The sequence below is a fragment of the Macrobrachium rosenbergii genome, chromosome 52 (genome assembly GCF_040412425.1).
Source record: "Macrobrachium rosenbergii isolate ZJJX-2024 chromosome 52, ASM4041242v1, whole genome shotgun sequence".
NCBI lineage: Eukaryota > Metazoa > Arthropoda > Malacostraca > Decapoda > Palaemonidae > Macrobrachium > Macrobrachium rosenbergii.
Window position 1 is genome coordinate 16,316,927 of NC_089792.1, and position 26,633 is coordinate 16,343,559.

Below are 26,633 nucleotides of genomic sequence, written 5' to 3' on the forward strand. Positions count from 1 at the left end.
GGGAAATTCATTGTTGCTCCAGATGACCAGTCTGCCCTTTGTTATACCAAAGTGAACTTAAGCTGTTAGGGAACATTATAATGTAATAAACTTTTTAAAAATCTAAAGCTCATGTTATTTACAGCAATCTCAGAAATTTATAACAAAAATTGAGGACCAACTTGTAATCAAATTTTTGTCATAGATATCACTGATGCAAATTCATCTATTGTCCTACAAAAATTTCCTTCCATTTGAGCCTTTAGGGCCCAATCCTGCATAATTAGCTGAAAGCCCCAGGCACTGCTCCAGTATAGATTACAGCCCTGACCTCCTTCACTGTGCTTGTAGCCCATATGATTGAAAATCATGCCACTTAATACACTTATCTCAGCCCTATGTCGGTTTGTGTGTCCTACTGCCCGCTCTTCCATTAAAAATTCTGCAAAAAAAGCAATGGGATCAGAAATTTTTTGGATATCTTAGTCAATTAGCACTGAAAAACTGAGATAAAACAAATTTTGGAACACCTGAGGTATACAGAAAAACAACAAAACATGTATAATGAATGTTTTAATACAGTAGCTTTTAGAACATACAACCATTGATGGCAAATATAACACATAATTATCTTTGACACTGAGTAAATTAATTTTTATTGATATGAAGTCTGTTCTATGATACGATGTAAGCAATGTCTATAGAACAATACAAGAAATTTTAAGCACAGACACCTCCAAACATTTTGATGAAAATATGCATGGTGTTCCAAGCACAGTTAAAACTGTACCCTACATACAGATACTGTATATGAGAATGAGAGAGAGAGAGAGAGAGAGAGAGATCAATAGGGATGCAATGGAAAAATAATGCAAGGTACTGTATATCATGAGTTACTTACTTGAAGGAAAAATGAAAGTGGTTTGCACCTCAGAGATCTGGTCTGAGAAGACGGCAATTCCCATAGGCTGTTAGCAGGTAATGTACACTTATTTATATTAAAATTGTGTTTCACTTCTGGATACAAGGAGAAAGGCTAGAAAGTGCAGATTGGGTTTTAGACTGATAGATACCAAATAGCACTGATAATAAAATACCAGTGCAAAAGAAAAGATTAAAATGTACCACTCTGGGCAAAAGATTGGTTTTCCACTTAAAAAACAATGTAAAAAATGGTGGAAAGCAGCCATGCACTTCTCAATAAAATTAATATTTAAAAAAATAAACATTGTTTACGAAGCTTTAAATCTAGTACTGGTCTTTATGTATAATCACACTTGCAAACCAAAATTTTAATAAATAAGATTTGAAATAAAAAAAATTATTCCAATTTTAACCACAATACAGAGACTAACTGTGGATGTTACATGTCATATTTCTTGCATTATCAAGTGAAGTGTGTAGATTAGCGCCATAAGGGTAACATTTTAAAATTCTCAAAGTATATATAAAAAAATTTTAACTTCCTAGCACAAAAGCATTAAAGTTGAACTAAAAATCTTCCTTTTGCATTTAGTAAAAATCCCAGAATTTTCATTAAATTTTCTATTTCAAACAAACTTATGCATTACATAAGCTGTAATTACCATCTGAAGATTTGAGAGGACAATTATATTATAGCTTCATAGTACTTGCTTAGCAGTATCTACTTTAACTAAGGTGTTCTCTTGTGCTATAGGTAGCAGTACAGTACATAAAGAGGAATCAAAAGAATGGTATCTGAGTGCAGAACAAGTAGTTCTCTCATTAAGTTATAAATATATACAAAAACTAAAAGTTGCAGATACATCAAGTACCATATTATGGAGGGAGGTGATTATGCTGTAATTATTAACAACTCTGGATAGCAGAGAATCTTAATTGGCTGGCATGATTTTTCAAGGGACAATGTTACACTAAGTAACATGTCCACAGCATCTGATTAAAGTATTTGTATAATTTGTATTGTCTCTGTTAAGTCATAGGGCTTCTACTTACCTACAGTGCTTTTCCAGCTGTTCTATACCTGTAGCAGTTGCTACTACTGATAAAAATGAAGATGTCTTAAATAATTTTCAACCCATCATCAATAAGCCTTCATCACTCTACCAGAACAACAGACATATACTTATGCATGAAACAAATGTTCCTTAGCTATTGACCTTAGTGACACCACTATTCATCAAAACCTGTCTGATATGACTTGTAAACTGACTATACCAAAGGGATATAGCATTCCTGCAGAATATTGATAAGGCACATCAGTTACCTTGGAGAAGGCGACACAAGCAGACCTGTAGGGCCTCATCGTCAGGTACTTCTGTACTGCTCAAACAGGACGGAAATAAAAACTCCTCAACTGGCAATAAAAGCCAGAGTTACAGAATTGCAGAGGAAACAGTCATGTCACCACATAATATGCAGCATTTTCAAAATCCTGGAGGAAAGAAAGACAAAACACCATCATAGGGTGTGCTTGACTTTATAAGACAGTCCAAGAAACACACTGAATTTCCTCATTGATATCAATGTCAAATGATTTATAGTGTTTATAATCAAACTCCTTGGTGAATAAGTCATGCAAATTTTTTTTGTCTAATATGGAAAAGTTAAATTATCAGAAGACAAACCTTATACTATTTAATTACTGAGATGCAAACAAGTTTTGATATTCTGGATCTGGATATTAATAAGGTGTGCCACTAAATTTTTCTAGTTCATATAATAATGCCTTCACATTTCATTCTAGTTCATCAGATACAGTGCCACTCAGTTTATGTCTTCAAATTTATCTACAGAAAGTTTTCAGTGGAAAATGTAGGTTCTGTATTTTGGTGATTATTTTCACAATATTTTTCATCTTGATATTTTACAAGGTCACCAGTTTATAACAAAATTTTTTACATTTTTCAAGATAACAGAAACTATTGAGTACGGGTCTCTTGTCTTCCTTCTGTTTCTTAGGGTGTAAGTCATATGCTACAATAATTGTATTTAAGTGTAACTGCACAATAATGTTGTCAAATGGTAGTACCTGCTTGCCAGAACAGGTTCAGATGAAATCTAGTTATTAATTTTATGTATCCTAACTATACATGGAAACATAATACTTTACTTATAGAGCAGGATTAAGGTTTTAGAATCATTAAGCTGATGATCATATTCTCCATCTTTTAAATGACATCAATGTCCATCAATCTTCTTAAGGACTTGTGGTTATCAAAAATGTTAGCCAGTGTTAAACTGAAGCTACATGACTAGTCTTCTTTAATACCACCAATTACCAAGTTGGCATTCATCATCACACTCACAGCAACCAATTCCGAATTGTGTTACCTGCTGAAGAATCAGTTTTAAATTTTAGTGGATGGTGAACTGAAATACCTTCAGCTATCAAAATGGAAGCCTTGTCACTTATTGCCATGTTGATGATAAGCCACATTGTTCAATGACAACATATGGCCATTTCGTTTTATCATTAGAATGACATAACTAAAACATCAATGATTTGGCAGACAAATACTAGTTGGTTTTACTTGGTAACTGTGCCGTCAGTGCTAATTCCTATTTTTGCTGTCAATCAATGATACTATACAGCAATAGTTAGTATTCATTGCCATGGTGTTACTGATTTTTATTACTGTCCTTAGATGATAATTTGTTAGCAAAACATGTTCACATTACACTTTGTCAGCTCATAGTCAGTCTTTGCTACTTAAAATTACCTCAGTGATATAGTCCTTATAAAGAGTCATTCACACCAATTTGGGGCAGTTGTTAGTTCAAAACTTATACAAAGTTTGAATGTTCTCCAGCAATACATATGAAGGCTTGACATTATGCTGGTCCTTTGACTGACCTGGATAAATGCCATTCTCAGTCAGTATCATCACTGGTTTCACAGTTCTAACCAATTATGTCTGAGTAGCAAATTACCAGTCCTTCTTTGACTCTAAATGAATCACTGACAAATGCATGTTTTGACTGTGCTGAAACTACCCAAGTTACTTTTCAGCACTCAGAGTTAAAGATCTGTCAAAAACACCAGCACAGAAGCAGCAGTAACAAGGATGTAGTAATTTTCACCTTCAGTAACAGAACAAATGATTGAAAGACATCTTTTGCCTTGATAGCTGTTTGAAGCTCAAATAGCTATCAGTGAATAATAACAATTACTAAATTTTTCAACAGAAAAGTGAGAACAAGACTCTTGGTAAATAGTAGATACTGTACAACTAAACAATAAAACTGTAATTCAGCCTTTCCTAAACCTTTCATCTGACAGTTTAACTTGTATAAACAGATGTTTGAATTTGTAAAACCATAAAAATAATACTAACTTGACTGAGATGTTTAAGGCTCTACTTTAATCCACTAGTAAGTAATGTATACCTACAGGGTGGAAGTATAGACATTCTAACATTCTAAAGTATTTTTGACAGATCAATCATTCCCAAGGGAAAACTATAGTTTCAAATACAAACCTTGACATTAATCTCTCAGCATGCAATTCCACTGATATTTAACACCATTCAAAGAGATCAGTCAAAGGTCCCACACTTTCTCTAGCTGCTACAGGCAAAGCTCACATGACCAGTCATGAACTTGCACTTTCCCTTTCTTACTTACAACACTTACACTCTTGTTCACCACCTTTGCCTCTTTTCCTACCCCTAATATTCATCTTCTAGTGACAGATTTGTGACTAACCTTAATGGCCATTGTAGTTACAGCATCTCAGACTATTTTTACTTTACTCCAATTTAACTGTCTCCCATGTCATTAAAATGGCATTACTAAGTCAGCATGGAATTAAATACCTCAGTCTGTACCTCAGAACTAATACTGTACAGTACATTGCATAATCCTTTCATTCAGTTGGGAAGGTGGCAGCACCAGCCTTTTGGGTGAGGTCATTACACAGAATTAATGGCCATGTCACATGTTTGGCAGTAACCACCATGTACAGTACTTTGTATTTAAGTTAAGTTAGCTTAGCTACATTTTTTGTGCCTAAAACTTACAACTGTTGATCCTTTAAACTTTGACCTAATTATGTCCTAGTACCTCCTACAGTTGCATTTATGACTTTTACTTGGCTTTTTATGTTCTATGAGCATCACCAGTAATTGTTTTAAAAACAAGATTCATGAAAGGTTTTTGAATCTCCACATGACATTCTGTCCATTCAAAAGGTAACTTCATCTGATTTCATCTTGATAGACCCATCAAAATTCCCTTTTTGTGCTCTCTCAAAATATCAAATATTTGAACAATGCAATATTTTTTTTTACAATAATGCATGAACCGTACAGATATATCTCCCTTCCTATATGCTTACCCAGCACTGCCTCTAAAATCATTCACTTAAAGCATGGCCCAATTTCACAAATGTATTTGTTTGGTTGCTACCTACAATATACTTTCATTCATATCATTCATCAATTTACAAGTACTGTAATTAGCCTTACTCTTCTGGTTTTCTGTTTCACTCCTAGCATAAGGTTTGTATAGCATACTTGCTCAAAGTGTTCTTTTACTCCTAAAATGATGGCTATTCCCTGCTGGTAAAGTTCACCATGGGGTGAATCTGTTTATTTGGGAAGCCTTTGCTTGACTTTCCAGAATTTACTCTCAGGTATCAACCTTCATGGATTCAGTTTCAACAAGAATACTTGAAAAAATTTTCCACTTCAAAAATATGCCACATGTAGCAGGAAATTAAAATGAAGCTGCCTATACATGACATATGACATATGGTGTAGGAAGAGGGAAACAAGATTTACTTGACTTACAGTGTGACCCTCACTACAGCTAAGTGCTCCAATGAAAGAATTCTTTACATGCTGCAGCATAGTAAAACTGTTTAGTGAGGTCAACAATCCCAACATTTCCTCTAATTATTTGCAGCAATATAGCCAGTGAGCCTTTATTTTTTGTAATAACTTCTATGGCTTTTTGAAAGAAAGGACATCACAACTCCAAAGCTGTGATCTTTCTGGCCTCTGCAGTCAGCTATTAAAGATTCCTCTCAAACTTTTATTTGAAATTCAGTTTAGGAACCATGATAATTATTTTGCTGTGAATAGGAATTCCATGATTCAACACTGACACTGCGCTCTCCTTTAATTACTGGATTTGCTTTCCTGAATGAACCTGCCACAACAGTCACTCCAGATAGGAGCAATTAAACTTACCATACACTTCAGAAAGGTTGGACACAGCTAGTCCCCTTTCTGGTAGGTTTACGGGCTTTTAGCAGGAAATCAAAGGGTGCTCACTATTGTCAAGACTGTGCTGCAAACTAAGTGATTGACTTTTTATGTTTGGTTCATAAGGTAAATCTGAATACAGTGAAATAATTTATAAAGACTAAGATGTCAATGTAGTTTTCAGTGCCAGCCTGTCAAACTTGAGGCGTATCTAGGCCCCTAATAGCTTGACTTTATTCTAAGATAGGATGCTTGCCAACAAAGTTATTAATCTTGTTTTCCAGTGCACTTGATGATCCTGCAACAGCATTAGCCCAGGTTAACACACTTCTTGAACATGATCAAGTTATTCTTAATGTGGGCAAAATATTTCTGACCTGAACATTTTTTTAGACTAATGCAATTGCTTTTAACTAAATTTCTTGAAGAACAATCCCTTTAATAATGCACCATCTCAAACATCCATATTCACTATTCTAGGTGAGGGGACCATAATCACCCATCTGTAGCTTTTTCAGTTCTTTCATCAAACAAAAACAAAGTTTTATTTAGTATACCAGACAGCAAATTACTGTTTGGCTTAACATAAGAACCAGTCAGGGCAGGACAGTTCAAACTACTCCTACAGACTAAGCCTTAATAGGGGGGCAAATTTGTCTTCAACCGGAATCAACATCAAGGTTGCAACAATAGTACTAACAACCAACAACACCACCACTAATAGCTTGCCTACCAAGAGTAACAATGATCTTAATAACCAGTATCTAGAAAAGAAAACTAAGAGACTAGTGGAGATGCACAACCAGTGGGAAGTGTAACCTTATAGATGCTTAATTGGGTCAGGAAGCCTTGGCTAGTGTTGGATCAGCATATTTCCCCAAGTGCCAGAAATCCATTCAGGACTTCTTCCACGATCTTGCCATAATCCATTGGATTCAATAGACAAAACTTTCATAGTGCCCCAGAAGAACTAAGGTATTTAGGTAATCCTACACCTGTCAGCACTGGATGATGATTTTTTCCTAAGAAAGGTTCAAGATGTTAAGAACTCTAGACATGTGTTTCATCTTGATGGATGTTAGAGTACCACAACCTTCCAGTAATTCTAGGATTCTAGAGGTCTCAAGGATTTTGAATGGGCTGCCAGAAGCTCTGTTTCCATGCCTGTCTTTGTCAAGTCAGCATCACCCATATAATCTACAAAGTGATGATAGTAAAGCTGAGAACAAATGGTTTCTGTGTTCAAGTACCCATGGACACTTGGTTAATCTGGATAGAATTAGCATCTTTTGTGTCCTACTATATCTAGATTTGGTCATTAAGCTTGCTAATTCAAGCCCATTAGAGTGATTAGGGATCATGTGAAACTAGTGCTTTCATTTCTTTTCCTATAAACAAGAGGTCATTTCTGAGGAAAAAAATTTACCTAACTGTAATGGGATGGGCTTCCTACCAAGCTTCTGTTTGCCCTTTTAGAAACCTTCCAAAGGAAATACTCATACCCAACAAAGTCATTGGAGGAGATTTCAGTTTAAGTCTTCACATACACGTGTAAGCTTAATCTAAATTTCAGAACATTGACTAGAGTGGAAATAGCAGCCCACTGGTCACTGGGTCTTAAAACGTGCCACATAGAGCTTCCTCAAGGTTATGGCAACATGAACTGCTCTGAACAAATCAGACCACCTTCAGCACTCACAACAGGTTGTGAAGTAGCATATGTAAACAGTGAATAATGATCAGACCTTCTCTCAAATTGGCCTGTGCTGCCCAAAACACAAAGTTTCAAACTGCTCATGAAGAGTGGTCACTTGTCATACTGTACTCATTTCATATCAACATGGCCTTTCCATTTAGAAATATTGAAATTCTTTCCCATTAGAGAGAATAGTGCCTCCTTATCACTAACATGAGAACTGCAGCAACTGGTCCTTAGGTCTTATATGTGATGACTAATTGAAAAGTTTAATTAATCACCTTTTGTGAAAAGAACAATATTGTTTCTGACAGCATTCAAAATGAAAATGTTCCAATGAATGTTGAATGTCCTAAATAAGAAAACCTTTTCATACTTCTTCAAAGCTCTTCCCTATATTCAAATGGATTTTCTGCAATGCAACTGTAGGACACAGCTTTCAAATACCAAGTCACTATAACTGTTCACTCTAAATTATTTTGACTCCTTTCAAACAAATCCTCCATGGAGAGGATGTCTGACAACAGTCTTTGAAATTTTAGAAACATTTTTAGCAAAGAGAATGTTTACTGTGTACAATTCAAGACATATAAGACAACATTCACATACATTCTGCAACTTACTTTTGATCTTGACCTTTTACCTAGATTCATTGGACAGGAAAAAACAGAGTACACCAAAAGAAAAAATTACAAATTCTGCATCTATAAGTTCCAGAGATTCTTAAAACTAGGCCCATTGCACAATTACCCTTTCAAAATCAACGTGATTCTCAACCTTTAGTGGCAAAATTTTTATGATAAAGCAATTTATCCATACCACGCTCATCTACTCTCATGCTCAATCATTCTGTGCTTACAGTAAAAGACAGTAAGATTCCAAATACTATTCCTAAAATTAACATTTTCCCGAGACAAACTATAAAACATTTGTGCATGAATTCTGACTTTGCTGTCTTTCATTTGACAAAGGTTAGAAGAAGGTAATGAAAAGCTGGAAATAAACATGAAAATATGAATACGTACATTCAAATAAACATTAGATAAGATGAATTTTAGACAGCAAAGACATATGAGCATTAATCAGTAGGACATTAATAAGGAAGTGCATGTCAACAACTGTATGCAGTTGGATAACTGTGCTTAGAATTTCTTGCGCTGAATAGTAGACATCAGATTACAGTTTCTGGGAAACAGCCATCCGTTTCATATATAGTATTCATGCCAAAGCTAAACAATCAATAACACAATATTAGATAAGAGAAATTACAAGCAAATGCATCCATTTATATAAATGCAATCTTTTAAATCAATTCAGATAGGCTTTAGATGAAATTTCCATACATTTAAAATAAAGATAATTCAACAGCTTACACATACTTTGGTAATAACTACTGTTAACCTACACTTAAGAATTCAGACCATAAAGCTGCTAATGACTTCTATGCAATATTGCAGTCTTTTTGTAATTTTGTTAGGAGAAGAATGGAAATGACCACTGAATCACATAATTTGCAGAGCCTATATTAGAAATTTAGCGTGGATGCCAATGTTGTTGACATACTGGTATGAGTGCTACTGTATGAGATTTACAGTTATAATACTGCAAATTTATCAACTGTAAAGGAATATAATGTATATACATATATGTTCATCCTCCAAAAAAGAAAAAAGTCCTTATTATCACAATAGAAACATTAACAATCTGTTCCCAAATACCTTACTGTGCAATCATTATCAGTAGTGTTATCACATACAAACTTTGCAACTTGGTGCTGTGCATACACAAAGATACTGGTTACAGTACCACAATGCTTGAAAAGTGGCACTGTAACCTAGTGAGATTCACTTTAGTGGACACCTTTAATAAAATAGCTTCATATCTAAAAGTAAAAAATCACAATTTACATAAAGGAATATTTTCCTCAATATTCATAAGTAAAAAAGCACAAGTTACACAATGGCATATATGCTCAACAAAATTCTACATGCCTCTCATGTCCACTAGAGATACCATTATCTGACTAGTATAGGAAGGGAAACCTGACCTTCAACAAAGGTCACTTGCTACTACTCCACAATAATCACCATGGCATATTTTGCCTATTTAACAAGATTATAAAACTGTCAAAACAAAGGACCATCAGCAATGATGAGCTGTGTTGCATATATCGATACATTGTATATAGTTCGAGCAAAATGGAACTTAAAGCAATATAGCTTATACTTTGGTTTCTTCTAGTCTTAGGACGGTAATGACTATTTAAACCTGAAGCCTTCATTAAGAGAAAAATATGAAAAACGATTTTTCGTTACTTTCTTCTTTTTCATTTTCCAAGAACTAACTATTCCGTGCATCAGTAGATGATGTGATACAAGTCAAAAAGGCTAGAAGTAGATAACTTTATATTATTTCAAGATATTGTTAATACTCAACCCTCGTTGGCCATCCCTTGTTTTCCTCACTACATTGGTATAAAATATAGGATTCTTTAGTAATACTACAAGATCAATTTGGCAGTTCAACTTCAAACACCATATATATATATATAAATATATATAACAATATTAGGAGCTCATTAAATACTGTACCACTATATTTTAAGAAATGTCAGCAAAGTAAAACCTGACACTTATCATTCCTATTTCATTTCTGTCATGAAAAGATAACACTGTAAGAGAACAAAATTTCATGTTGATATCTGTATTTCTAGTTTGCATCAATGCATTAATAAATTTAATTTCAAAGGTTCCACAATAAACCAAAAACCATCAATGCTATTTTTGACAATAAAATAAATATTAATAAACTTGGTAACAGTACATTTCCACTTTTTCCACATGCAATGCTGTAAGAGCTAACAAAATGAAAATATTAAGATGTCACAAATATGTTGCTTTTCTAATTTCAAGCTGAAAAAATTACTGATCAGATTTACCTCACACTTCACCTTAAGGTGACTTCATAGATATGCTGTACAACTATCTTTCATGGCCCTTTTTGACAGACATGACATAACAAATTAGGCTTCCTGTAATTAATGCTCTGCAGAAAAACATTTCAATGAAACTACATAAATAGGAGACAAAAATTATGTACTATACCTCAGTAGTAACTTTGTTAGGTTCCTATTACTGTCACACCATGAAAAAATTGTGCTAAAACTGTTACATTTGAAAACTAAAAAGTTTACAGTACAAATTTAATACCTGTACTATAAAGGGTACAAGAACCTCCCTTAAAACCTACACCTATTATATTTCTAAAGGATAAATTTCAACCAAAATTGGATAATCAGTCCAGTAACTAAAGCTAAAAACACTTACCAGTTAACAGATCACAAAGGATAAGTCTAACCAGACCACTGAGTCAGTCAATGCTAATAGGTTGGCCAAAAAACACTAAACCTGTGAAGATTAACATATCAATGAACATTTGGTAATGCTTATGAAAATTTAATACACGCAAAACAAAAAAAATTTTCCTGGTAAAATTTGTACATTCAAATTTCATATGAGTTAGAGTAACTTTTCAAGACAAAGCACTTTAACGGAGGATTACCAAAGATTTAAATTACCTTAGGAGACTAACATTTAACTGGTATTAATGAATTTGCTACAGATGGTGAAAGTGTTCACTTAATAAATCAATAATTTTTCTTGCTAAAAAACATATACAAAAGTTATTTATGGCTATACAGTACTATTCACAACATGAAGCAGATTTTCACCTCAAAATGAAAACCTAATTATGAACTACTAATATTTCAACACAAAGGCTAGTACTGAAATACCTTATCTTTGTCATTTTGAGGAAAAGGTTAATTTTCTTTACATTAGCAGCAAAAGGAAGGAGAGAGAGAGAGAGGAGAAAAAACCCCTGAGAACTCTCAAGACCAAGCACAAAAACCTTTCTGCCAATATTTGGCTAGTAATAAATGTAATAAATTTATTCTAATTAACTTTACTCTCAAGCAATTTTTTAAGAATTTTTATTTTAACACTGATAATTAGATAAAATGGCCATTTAGCAGACTCTTTCACAAAGAATATCTAATAGGTTTTGATGCAACTCTGTGACTAAAATACAGATCCTCATCACATAAGGCCTGACATTTTACATTTTAACCATAAATATGATATTTTCATTTGTTCCAAAAAACAATGGTCTGGTTAATATATCTAAAAATAATAAATTAATTTTGCATTGCTAGATTCTAAAGAGTGAATTTCAAAGAACGAAAATGCCTGGTAACACTTGGAATGACTAAAGTTTCAAGAAATTTGAACTTGAACTAAAATAATTTCAGTCAAATGTAATAATTGCTGATAAAAGAGTGGAAAGCTGAAAAAATATAGAAAAAAGCAAAATATAGTATATTAAATTAACTGAGAGAGAATGAAAACTATTATGTTTTACAAAAAATCAACACTACAAACTAAGTAATTAAGTAGAATGAAATAGTTAATCAGAGCTGAATTCTTATAAGTAGTTTGCTTTATCAAAAGCTACAAAGAACCTTTCTGAAAAATATCTTGCTTTGCTTTGATTCCAGTTAAAAACATTTTTCAGATTCATTCACTTTCCTGCTTACAAGCCAAGAGAAGATACTACCTTTAAGCTCTTATGCCTCAATGATGATGCCAGAACTTCTGTTCACCCCCTCTCCTGCACATTTAAATGACTGCACACTCAACCCTAATAATTTTCCATAACTTATCTATCAATGTAGCAGCAGTTTCCAAAGATTCCACTGCAATGGAGTATTTTTCTAATTATCATACTTGCATTTCCTTCCCAAACTAAACATTGTGAAATGAACCTACAATAAGAAAAGTAATGGCTTTGGTTATGATGAAAAAAAAGCAATAAAAAAGGACCTATACAAATCTATAAAGTTTGCCAAGACTCCCAGGGTGAAGTGCATCATTTTAGCATTACAGGTAAGCAGCCACTGAGGTTAGTTCTCATAAAACTTCCAAATGAATAACTGATTTGCACAATGTGTACATTAAAATTTTCTTAAGATACAATAAACAGTTACAGTACACTAAAAAAGAATATATACACTAGTTACAGTGAATTATCCTAATTAAAACTATTAAGTGCCTTTTATACTGTAAATATCTTAATATTATAGTAAAGCAATTATTATAAGTAATCTCATATGAAAAACACTATAACAACTAAAACTGCCTGCTGTATATCTTGCCTGTAAAATACAGGAAACTGTAATATAAATCTGTAGTTAGAAAAACTTACCACCACATTGCCTTCCAATATCATGAACAGTAATTTTTCTTCATGTATGAAAATAACAGTGTTATGATGCATTCATATTCAATCCTGAGGACATTACAAATATACATGAAAAGACAATACAGTATTAAAATCTACATTGCATTTACAGACTTCACTTAAAAACAAGCTTTCAAAAAAAATTAGCTCTACATAAGCCATGATTACCTGAAGTATCAAAGGACAAACAGTAGAAATCATTACACTACCTGTTTAATGGGTAAAGAGCCACTGACATGAAATCAAAATGAACTGATACTATATTCAGTCAATACATGTAAAATATACAAGACTTGATATGTCAAGTACTGCCCTCCTGATATGTAACAGAAAGGGAGTAAACTTCACCATATAGAGCAAGTACAACTCAGTTATGACAACTTTGCTTGACATTTCAAAGATGCAAAATCAAAATTAGTCTTGATAAAAAAAAATCTTTAAAATATTACTAGAAACTCTGTCGCAAATAAAAATAAATCAATGGACTGTAGGCTATTACTTTGGATTTTATTCATGACAATCAAATGTGAGAAAAGCTTACTATTAGAGCTTTCTTTTTAAAATGAAAAATATGAGCATACAGTAGGTTTATTATGCTTTATTTAGTTATATTCAGCATTCTGTGAATTCTGCCACTTCCTTATTATGGATGTTCATTCACAGGAGCAGCTGTGCTTGATCCAGTTAATGCAAATGCAGCTTCATTAGCATCCTCCTTTCTTTTACAAACTACTTAAGCACAGATTAAACAGATTTCAAAATTTCTATTAGCTTTGTAAATTTTATCTAATAATTCTTTATACTGTATCTTTAATGACACTTGTAACAATTATGAATAATAAATTTTTGGTGGTATACTTTTTACAATCTTGACTAACAACAATATTGCTGTCAGTCATACAGTGGCAGCAGAAGCACTCTCAGCTTATGAGTAACCCACTTGCTTTATCAAAATCCATGGCAACAAAACCCACACCAGAAGGAGACTTGAACCCATCAGTATACAGTCCGCATTTATATTCCAAGGTGGCTGGATGCATGGTATTTAAGGCTAAAATCCAGGCACTAAGGCCAAGAAGTCCATTGAACACATGAGGGTTATGTTTCCAGTCACCTCTTTAACATTAAATTCTCATGAATACATGTCAAAATCCAGGCTACAAAAATCTATAAGCCTATAAGGGTACTCTTATCTATATCTTCAAACAACAGCAATGTTCATAAGTACCATACAACTTGTTTAAAACAATAAACTTATCTTTAAGCACATAAAAATGAAATATGTTTATCAAATAATTCAACACCAAAAGCAATGGCCAGAAACACTCTTTACATATTAGCTGTGAGAAACTATATTGCACATTGCAAAGCCATAATTATTTATATGTAAAATCCCTTAGCAAAAACAGTTTTTGGAGTAGACCAAAAAATACCTAATAAACAAAGCCTACCTGATATTGTATGTCTCAACTGATACATCACATTGAATTTCTGAATAAACTGTGATTTAATTGTTTTACCAAATGTAGATAGACAGCCTATGACAGATGGTCACATCTGTCTCTGTTTACCATCTGATGCTTAAAATGTATTGTTAGCTGCAAAAATAGTATTACTTCATTCACTTTACTTTCTCTTAGCAATTTTTAGTCAACACTATACAGCAAATCCTAAACATTATCATTCTTTTATTGTACTGTAGATATAAGACCATATTATTCTCATTCAAAACAATACTGTATCTTCTCAATTTGATATGCTTGTGCATTATTAAGCATAAGCATTATTATTTCTAGAATTTAATCTATTTTTCATTTGTTCCAATTTTAGCAAAAATAGGACAGAATACTGTATGCTATATTTTTAATATCCTAATATATATTATTTTTATAAAATCAATGACTGTGCTTACAAAACTTTATCAATTTATACTGTAAATATTTTCATATTATTTTTCAAAAGATCTCCTGCATAACCTGACTAAAGAACAAAACACTGAAGACATAAGGATCTGCAACAAACTGCACAGTGTAAACATTTACCTCAAACATTCTAATTGAATGGGTCAAATGCCATTAACCTCCACAGATTTTTTCCAGAACACAGATAATTCCAGAAATCTCAGAGCACATTAGAATGCACCTAAACTCTCACATGATGTTTTATTGTGTTATTAATAATAATAACAAAAGTAAAAATTTTCCTACTTGGCACTCATTGGGTCTCTTAATGCATAAGAAGTGGTTTGAAAAAAGACCATACTTGCAATACAATATATTCCAGTGGAAACTGGAACCCTAATAATCTGTTCCCATTTTCCTCATTATAAGAAAATATAAATACTGCAAAATCTGTGCATATGTATGTACCTAACTCCTTTGCTATTTATGGACATCCTCCACACAAAATATACTGCTGAAAACAGAATAAACTTTTTTTTTTTTACTAATTTTTCATTCTTTTTGTTTTTTATATTTGGAAAAATATACAAACAAGAAAATAAAATTTTTTCCAAAATAAAGCAAGAAATAAAAAATTGGTATTGTGTACCAATTTGTACTGTTATTAGCATACTACATGAATGTTTTTGCAACAACTGATGCAGTATTTATAAAGAATACAAAATAATATTTTAATTAATTTTTATTATTAAAGAACTATCAACCCAATTGACTTGAAATTTTGCTATGATCACCACAATACTAACAATCTCAAGGTAAAAAAAATCCCAAAGATCCAGCTAAATTTTAAACAAATTGTTTAAGTATTTGATTTTCTATTAAAACAAAATTAACTTCTTATCATAAACACACTACTTGTAATTATCTTTTCATGCAACTGTGTGAATACCTAGAACCTCCAAACTTGGAATATGAAGATGATATTTCACTGGTAAAAAGCAGAGAGGCTGGAAGGTGAGATAAGAAGATGAGAGAAACGGGTTTGTACTAAAAAATGTATTGTTTCATTAAAACTTAGTACTTTCACTCAACATGCATAGGAACTTAGGGAGGATGTGGCCGATTTTCTTTAATGCAAGAGAAGAGACATGCAATGCACCTTATCCAGAAAGGTCTTGTAACTAAAAGAGAATCATGAAATAAAACATACAGATAAAGTAAAATATTGAGTTGTATTTACATAATTACAAGAAAATCATAGCTAGTCACTGTGTTATGAAAAGTGGAGAAATGAATGATATAGGAAATCTAACTGGGAGGATTACCATGAGATGAATTAAAAGAAATATGATAAACTGATTCCACCTAAATCTTCCAAATTAATAGATTCAACCTGACCTGCAGAGTCCATTAACTTGAGGGTGATGTCCCTCAGATAAAATCTTGTAAAGATAAAAGGACATCTCAAGGTTACTGTGATCAAAACAGAGGTTATACTCAGGCTTCTCTTAAGATGGGTGAAGTAGAGAATGCCCTAATCACATGACCCAGAATCTAGGTTGATGAGCCTGATCTCATATACTGTATTCAAAGGCTCTAAAAATTACTCCCTTGAATCAGAATGAAATAAATTTCTTTGAAACTTGCTTCTGATCTTAGGAAACAAAAACAAATGAGATGTACTTACTCTTAAGAACACTTCTTCCAAGAAGGAAAACCATGATAGCTCTGACTAGGAAAAGGTGATGGTGGTCCTCATTCTTTGCCTGGGTCAAAAGAGATGACATAGCAAACTGAACAGCAGAAAAATCCTGCAGGGCAACCATTTGCACTTTAGGAAAGAAGTTGGGAGCAAAAGAAAGAAAGGCTGGCAGCATGCTGGGATTTTGGTGAAATCTTCTGAAGCGAGGTTGTCACAGAAGCTTCTCTTATCTGGGTAGACTATGGGTAGTATCTGTCTTCAATGTTTGATCAGGAGGAAGTAGATTTCTATCTCCAAATTTAGGAGGGTAAGAAAAGGTCCTTGACAGGGGTCCTGAAGATGACAACAGAGCTCTGCAGATATCTTGGGGAAGGGACCATTTAATGGGAAGGACAATCTCACCTGCCCAGTATTCAGTTTATTGCTGTAATGTCCTGAAATGAATCCTGAAATAAACCAAGATACCTACTGGAAGCTGGCAGAGGATTTTGGATCTTGTGTTCCTCTTCTTTCCTCAAGTATGTGAAAGGTGGAATTACCACACAATACAGATCATCTTTCTAAAAAAATCACTGGGAAAATCTTGAAGTACCTCTTAGTCTAAAATGATAACTGGCATCCACTAGAAGATGAAGGTCTGGAGGGAGTAGTACTGATGGGATGTCTTATATCTTGGGTGTCAAGGGTTGTTGGTAACTTCTAGGGCAAAGAGGAGGAGCAGAGAAAATGAAAATACCTTTACTGCCATCCTCCCATGAATGCCTGTGTGGTCACAGAGTATAGCTCCGTACTGGAAGGAAAGAGATGGGGTCCTGTGAGATCTGCATATTGATCTCAAAAGTCAGCAGAAAACAGCAGCCTGAAAGGCAGTGTGACACTATCACTTTTCCTAGTGACAATGTTCACAAACAGGTAGGATATCATCAAACTATGGAGTATGGAGACTCTTCTTAAGGAGGCCATCAGACTTAGTAGAGTTGTTGGATGAACCACTTGGAAGGTAGATGCTAAAAGCTCCAAGAGCCCACTCCTGCCAGTCAGCCATCACAAGCATCATGCAGAGAGCCTTTCCACAAAACAAATTTTTTCTGAGGTGGAGATCACAAAAAGGAAGAGGCTGGTGGTGGTTGTAGGGCTGCATAGAGCAGCCTGATATCTTGCAGAATCACTGGAGATAAGTGTATAGAAGAGCAAAAAGCTGTAAAGTAAACCTAGGATTTTCTAAGCCTGGATAAGATCCCTTTGTCAGGAGATCTTTAATGAAGCTAGACATAAAAGCTACAAGAAAGCTTACCATCATATACTATAGGTCAGACAAGTAGGACCAATTTGAAGATAAAATATTACTTCAATGTGGTATTCTTTTTGGAATAAAGAAACCCACAAAACAAAACAATAGTTGATTTAATGTTTCACTTAATTACACTCAGATTCATTATTCCACAAAGCCTGCCATTTAATGATAGTGATTGATTTTATAGATTAAAACAAATTATATACTGATTTAATACAGTAAACTACCATTTTATCCAAATAGGAGCTTGAGCCTAAATTTCTAATCTAAAATCCTATATGTAACATTTATTCCCAAAAAGAAGTGGTAGGGAAAGAACTGGTTTCTCACTAACCCAAAAGAAAAAAGTTAATATAAAAATGTTGATTATGATATAAAAATATGATTTAGTAGTCTTTTAGACCACTTAATGACAATAACACTTGCTATAATTAACACCCCAAACCAGATTAGTTGAGGAAGACAAGAATTACTGCATATTTGCTAGCCAGTGGTTTATTTCTACATGTTCTTATGTCAGATTAGACAAAAGACAAGATAAAAATATATATCAATTTCTAAAGCACCTGGACTGTCTTTTTTGCCCTTTTCCCTACATCTTGGACTATGACTGATGTGTCTGTGCCAAGTCACTGAAGGTTTAAAGACAGTAGCAATTACATCAGTATTACTATCATCATTCTTAACCTCTCAACATCAGTATAACTTTTTAAAATCAGAACTCTGCAGAATATGCTAAACTCTGGCTGTTTAACTGAGGAACTCAAATCTAACAGCAAGAAAGTATGAAACTTCTTTCATTTTTTACTAAAGAAATATACAGCAGCCTTTCAAATAACCTTTGGTGTAGTGGTATAAAGTGAATTTGCATACATACGCAGTAAAGTATATATCATTAATATTGTACAAGTAATTTTTAAATCTTCCTTCAACTTCTTGTGTTTTTTATTATGTTTGGATTTTTCTCTATTGTTCGTCAGAGTAAGTACACTTACAGATGTCCACATATTCAAATGCCTTTGTGAGAGGGAGAAGGAATTTGACAAACACTAAAATATAGGTCAACAATATTCAGATGATTTCACTGGAATTTCTTATAAAGCAAGCACGAAAAATTTTCTTTATATAATTACTATTATGGATAAAATCATCCTCCATTTGATTGGCCTATGGGTTGTTCAAAATAAAAGATCAATCACCCTAAAAACCTATGAAAAATATATTAGACAAACTTCCACCTGTTCCTGCTCTTATTTTGAATATGCATCTCCTTGAATCTTACTTAACAGAAAAATTAGCACAGCAAGCAAAATGTCAGTGGCCATTTACCTTTTCAATTAAACAATAAAGTAATGAAATATAACATTTTAAAATTATATAAAATGATTAAAAAATGTCTCAACATTGCATGAAATATTGTTTGACTTCCTTACATATATCTCACTTTAATCTGCACACACAGGATTGCAAATGTAAAGTCTAGAAAAAAGTTTATAACTCAATTAAAGCTCTTTTCATATGATTAAATATTTATTTTGAGTAAAAAATTCAATTTTACAAAAAAAATATGTACAACAATGTTTATTAAGAAAAATATGATGGAAGCAAATAACAAAAAAAAAATTGTATACTGATTTCTACATAACCTAATCAATTGAGGTTAAGTCCCTCAATAAACATATTGGAAGTAAACTTACCTTAAGAAATACAGGTGATACAGTAAACTAAACAAGTAGCAAATGTATACAAAGATATGTCCCAGTGTCAGCTCTTTCTCAGCAGACACATTAAGAAACTAGAAAAGATGATACAGATAAATTAAGAAAATGAGAGAGATGATACAGACGTATTTACTGGAATACAATGTTTCATGATCATATTATCCATTACATGGATCAGTTTAATGTCTATGATTATATTAACTTATTAAAAAAAATCAGAATTGCTACTAATTAATGAACTGACACGTACCATAAAAAAATTTGGACATTTTCATCTTTCGCATTACCAATGAAAGAAAGTTCCTTTAACTTGGATTTAACAATAGCGTTCTTGTACACATAGCCATAAAAAGTCCTAATCTACTAAATTCAGCACCTGTATAACCCGCAGAGGCACTGACACCAATGCAGATGATAAAAAGAGATTCAACAATACATATAGGTGAAAGGTAGAGTAGACTAAAAGTAGAATATTTCATTATTAAGCAGTTTTTAAACATCTGAATTGCATTGCCCACTAACTGAATAAGTAACTGAATTCTGAAAATCAATATTAGGCTGCCATAAATCTCAAGTACCTGGAATTGATACCAGAGAATTTATATTCTAAAAATGTGTATTCTACTCTCGTCTTTCACTGCATATTCAGTACATTACTGTGATGTCAAATTTTGAAATGAATGCCCTTCAGAACCCACCATCTTCCCTGAAAATATAAACTGACTTCATTACTCACAGATACAAGAAGTGAAAAAAAGTGATCAAAAGATAAGACCTCTGAAAATGGAACCCACATAAAAATCATATAACCTCTGTCAAAAGTTTCACTTTGGTTCTTATAATGGGCGACGAAGGTGACTGAAAATGCTTTTAATTTCCAATGCAATGGCCAGGTTTTAATAATTAAAAATGAATTGTGGAAATAAGAAAAAGACCACCCGTTTCAGTGAGCTCAAATGCCACCAGTTACAGCTTACCATATCATGTCATTACAAGCTCAACTTGGCCGTAGCAAACAACCACAAACACCAAAAGTAAAGTATCAGTCAGAGAGTAAATTTCATACCTACATTATATGCACTACTATGCTACTGTTTATTATGGCTCATACATCACAACCCATTTTGAAAGGAATCTTTATTTCAGCCTATAATAAAGCGACCAAAGAGCAATTTACGTTACTCTCATCTAAAGACAAAATATATGACAATCATGCCAAGCAATGCTGACTAGTCTGGGGTGTGGTGTTTACTTAGAATAATCTTGGAAAATAATCTTAACACTTACTCTTCTAAAAATAAATATACAATACTATGTTGTAATAACTATGTTTGAACATTCAAATTCACCTTCTCTAATTACTGACAAATTCAAACACTTGACAATCTTGACTATAATAATGCTGATAATGTTGAAACAAGCATTAAAATATTTCTGACCTTTACGTATTGATGTTTGCTTATCAACAATAAAGACTAAAACCAAATGACATAAAACAACAAGTGTGCACCAGTAATTTTTTGCCATCTGAACACATTAAACCTTGAGTAACCTTGGCAGGTGTATGATACATTCTTTCTAGTAAAATGAATAAAACATGTGCTGTATCAAATACACAGACACCCAGAACATAAAGAGCACACAGACTAGCTAAATACAGTTCCTGAAGTCTATTGCTGTGTAAGCACACCTATATTTTATATTTTCTGAATGAAGAAAAACATCTAACAGAATAAATGTAAAACAAACGTAAATCAAAAATGGAATAAATAACATCTTGAAAAGCACACTCAAAATGGTCTTATATTAATAAGTACTTTATAACACTAACTCCTGACAACAAATCAAACATTCATAAAATCTATTAAAGATCATAAAGATTTTGGCATAGAGAGTTTATTAAAGTATAATGCAGTCATTTTAATAAATGCCCGATAAAAAATATTCAAATAAAATACTGAAAATGCAAAATATCATCTCCTCTTTGCTTCATTGCAATATGGAAAATGATTTAACTTATAAGTGAATAGGATCGGAATCTTTAAATGTCCATAACATGAAAAAATTAACAAGCACCACAACCCGCACAGGCACTGAATATTAATATCAATAAAAACATTATTTATAACCAAGATAAAGGAGCTAAAATTGGACAATAGCTACGAGTTGCTACCTTTAACATCATCAGTATCCATCTCGACATATGGGGATGTGCTAGGTTTGGTATCCGAACTCGGTGTATTGACAGGGGTCACTGGTAACTTTCCCTCTTCTCTGAAAGACCCTGACATGGCACTGTCCTCAACAGACACACCAACAGACTCTAGGATGACTTTAAAGTGCTTCAGGGTTTTTCTCAGTGTTATACAAAAGCCTTTTGAGGCTGGGATAAGAGGAAACTCAGGCAAATCCACATCACCTGAAAAAGAAATTGATACTTTACACTTCAAATTATCCTTAAGCCTTAAACATCTACAGACAATATCCTAAGTAAAAGTGCTACCGAATGAACCTATCATCTTATATATGAATAAATGAGTCATCTATGAAACAACACAACTGAAAATGTTATTTTTCAAAAATCACTACATGTGTATCATAAAAAAATTTATGGAAGGGACAACTATTTCAATGAGAAAACCTCCAAAGCTTAAGCACATAGCTTTCAAAGCTAAGTCAAATACTCAGCAGTCGAATATTCCAGCTGACAAAGTTTGAATTTGCAATGCTCCAAGTCGGTGGCAATACACATCTCAGTGTAAGCCATTTTAAAGTCTTGAATGAAAAATTATTATATTGTGTATCTCTACCAGATAGATTAGTTAAAAAGTGTAAAGAAGGCATCAACTTATCAACATATTTAAGAAAATTCTGGATAATCTTGGTAGCTAGGGAGAAGATCCTGATGATTTCTTCCCTTTGTTTTTTAAAAAAGTGTCTGGGGTGTTGTCTCCCAAGACTAGTAGATTCTATAGATTTTTATGTTGATATAGTACAGTATCTTTGCGCATGAGCACAAGCTCAGTAATACTGTACAGTGCCTGTTCCAAAGAGTGGCATATCTGCAGACTGCAGTACCTACATGCCAATATCTGTTCTCCCTGTTTTCTCCAAAGTTGCTGAAAAACTTATTTTCAAGCCACTATATAAGTATGTGGAATCTAAAGGATTGTTAGCTGATAGTCAATATGCATATAAGAAGCAGTTAGGTACCTGCGATGCTCTTTTAGACTTGACATGCCATTTGCAAGGGAACCTTGACAAGGGTTTTGAGTGAAGAGTAATTCAAATAGAGTTTAGTGCTGCTTTCGATTTAGAAATCACAAGGCATTTATTTATAAACTTCAGAATCTTGGAGAGGGTGGATATGTTTTAGGATTACTTCAAGATTTCTTTACAGGTGTGCAGCAGCGAGTTGCTGTGGATGGGACCTTTAGAGAACCAAGACCTATTGTTTCTGGAGTTCCAAAGGCAGTGTTCTTGGTCCACTGTTATTTTTAGTATATACAAGTGATATGGTTGTTGGCCAGGAAAACAAGATTGTTCAGTATGCTGATAATGCAACAATTGTGGGTGTAGTAAAGTCTCCACTTATGAGAAATGAAGCCGCCCTCAGCCTTAAGGGGACCGCCGACAGCATAAAGCTCCCATCATCAAAGTAGGTGACAGTAGCTACCTTATGATTGAAGGGATTTGCTTAAAATTGTTACCACTTATTATTCAACTGATACTGAAAATACACAAGTAATGAAATAAATAAATTCGACCTCTAAGTTTATAAATTTTGAAGTTAAAAGAATTTACATCATTTTTCAAAAATCATATGCAAAAAAAAAAGTTGCACTAAAAAAATCATTTTTCTAACTTGTAATTATAGATATATAGTTTCTTTTATTTTTAAAAGTAGTGAATAGAAAAAAATATTGCATTTTGTTATAACTATAAAACTGACAGTTAGAAAGCTGAGATATCTTGAAAAATTCCCTGAAATAAAAATAATCAAAATATTCATTCTATTTTGTCAAACAAAATAAATTTAAAAGGAAAATTTGCCATAAAATAGACACTGTATAGATATCCTGATTTCATTTATTTTGAAAACAAATTTTGTACATGTGAACTTTTGTACATGTGAATGGTGATGAGGAAGATTGCTATTCATTTGCAAATGTCTCTATATATGCTTATAGCATGTTTATTTACATGTAGTGGTTATTTTACTTTAAAAATAAGTCAAGAAATATAAAAAGTCAATAAATACAAAGCTGTAATAGTCAATCAAGAAATACAAAACATTATAAGTAAATTGTTGGGCTCAGTATATTTTTGGTGCCACTGTCATGAGTCCCGAGATGATCAGGACATTTTGAGCTAGTTACTCTGATCTCTAAATTTCTTCAACGCTACCACTAGAGAGAATGGAATATTTTAGTGGGTGACAAAAGTACATTGATGATTTCAAATTAAACAGGACTAGAATATTTTTCACAAGTTTTTTACAATTTGTCATTTACAGTGCAATACAAGCCATGAACAAAATTGTCAATAAAAAATTTTTTTGAGCAAAAAATGCTTCAGGATATGTTTATTTAGACATAAAACAGTCCACAACAGTCAATAACTCACTTCCACCTATTCAGAATTAAAAAGTCATACACACATTATGTGACAATTTGTCGCTCAATGTCGCTCACAGGGCAATAAATGTGATGAACAAAATTGTAAATAAACCCATGTAAAAATTTTTTTAGCAATAACAATTCAGGAAATGTTTATTTACACACAAACCAGTCCAAACCTGTTAATAACTAAAATTTGATAATTCCTCGAAATTTGGAGATGGGCATACCCCTTAATCGGGACATGGACCGGATCAGTGAATGGTGTAGCCGGTGGGGTATGAGGCTGAACTCCAGTAAAACAAAAACACTGTTGATTAGCAGATCTCATACAGAATTCCCACCCCATCCTCCCCCTCAGGTGGATGGAATTTTACTGGATGAGTCTGAAGCTTTAACTATTCTTTGAGAAACATCTAATAAAAGTTTCAGCAAATGCTGCATGAAAGTTTGGTATTGTTCGTGAGGCCTCATATATTTATAACAGTGATAAAATCAATGCAACATGTTTTAAGTCATTTGTACTTCCTTTACTAGAATACTGTTCTCCAGTGTGGATGTCTGCTTCTGCAAGAGATTTATCCCTTTTAGATAAAGTTGTTAGTGGGGGTAGGTTTCTATTTTCTAACAGCAGTTATGACTTGGACCATTGTCCGATGGTCTCATTTGTCACTTTTTCATGAGTTGCATTTTAACAGAGATCTTTCAGTCTAAATTGATCCCTGATCCCTTATATCTGCTGAGAGCAACCAGATTCACTGAACAGCAGTACCAATATGCAGTAAATGTGCCTCGCTGTTAAACTTCTCAGTTCCAGAGTTTCTTTATTCCTCCCACAGTTGGACTGTGGAACAGCCTCCCAGAGGATGTTGTGCAATTGGAAATTCAGAAGTTCAAGCGAAGATTCAATGCATTACTACCCTAATACCATTCTCCTTGCATTTTAAAACATTTTTATCTACTTACTTCTTCCTGAATGAATCACCATATTCTTTGGAAGCTTGAATTTCAAGTCAATGGCCCCAGTGGGATTGTTCCATATGAATAAGTTTCATCTTCTGAATAATAAGAATATTAGGTTTGTATGTGCACATAAATGAAACAATACTTACCAGAACGATGAATCTCTCTAAAGGTTGTTGGAGTAGTAGGGGACAGAGGATGCAACTTGTTGTGGTTCTCAGATATCTCGAGCCAACACTCCAGCCTTTGTACCAGCCTGAAAAATTCTGAATTGTAACTAAAAGCCTAACAATGCCAAAATACAATTTATCAAAGAATACAAACACTTCTAAGTAATAAATAAACCTAATTCTTCTTGTTACCTTTGTACAAATGTTCTGAATAGTGTGATAAAAATTCTAAAGAACATACTTACTTGTATGCTTTTTTCTGAAAATGATGGATGATTTCATTTCTGAATATGTCAGGTGGACTCTGAATCACTTTGGCCATAGCTTGAATCAGTTTCAAAACAACCATTTCATTATACATCCTAGAATTTTCCCTCCCTTGTTGAGTTCCTTTCTGCCTTTCATAGCCTGCTTCATTAAAGTATGGTTCACTGACTAGGATTAAGCCTGAAAATATAATCATAATTATACTCTAAATTATAATGGAGTAGTTTTAGCCAAGAGCCAATCAGACTTCAAGGAAAAAGTACATTAAAACTAAATACGTACCAGAATGCTCACTGCCTCATTAAGACTACAGTATAGCCATCAAACTGGAACCTATCTGGAGATGGGTAAAACATCCAAGATAATAAGTAAATAACATACCTGCCAGTAACACCAAGCAGTGTGACCTAATTTTACTCTAATTCTCTCTAATGAACTCAAAGCTAAGTTGATGGCCAGTTACTGTACTAAGACAGGATAAAGAAGGATGAATACCACAAGAGGTTGGTTTGGCAGGCCCTTCCCCTAAGCTGACAAGACACTGTTATACAGTAGAGCTAGAAAGTCAACCTCTATCACAGAGTTGACACGCAAAAAGGCAAGAAAACCCTCTGTATTAGTTTGACATTCATTATATCACATAACCATAGAAATTAATACAAGCACAGTCTCATTCAGCTATCCAAGACATGAAGTAAAAGGAGAAGATACAGTATGACACTCTAGGAACTACATAGGGACCTTGTGTGAGTAATCCAAATTGTAGTTAGTGGTGGACAAGGGAGCAGGCCAAAATCCATCCTCCTCCTGTACATGACTCCTTCTCATTGAT

General features: G+C 33.4%; 1 pseudogene; it reads right to left on the bottom strand.

Annotated features, from left to right (window-relative positions):
* Positions 1 to 535: 535 nt before the first annotated feature.
* LOC136833858 ((E3-independent) E2 ubiquitin-conjugating enzyme UBE2O-like) overlaps positions 536 to 26,633 on the bottom strand; it is a 189,212-nt pseudogene continuing 163,114 nt past the window's right edge.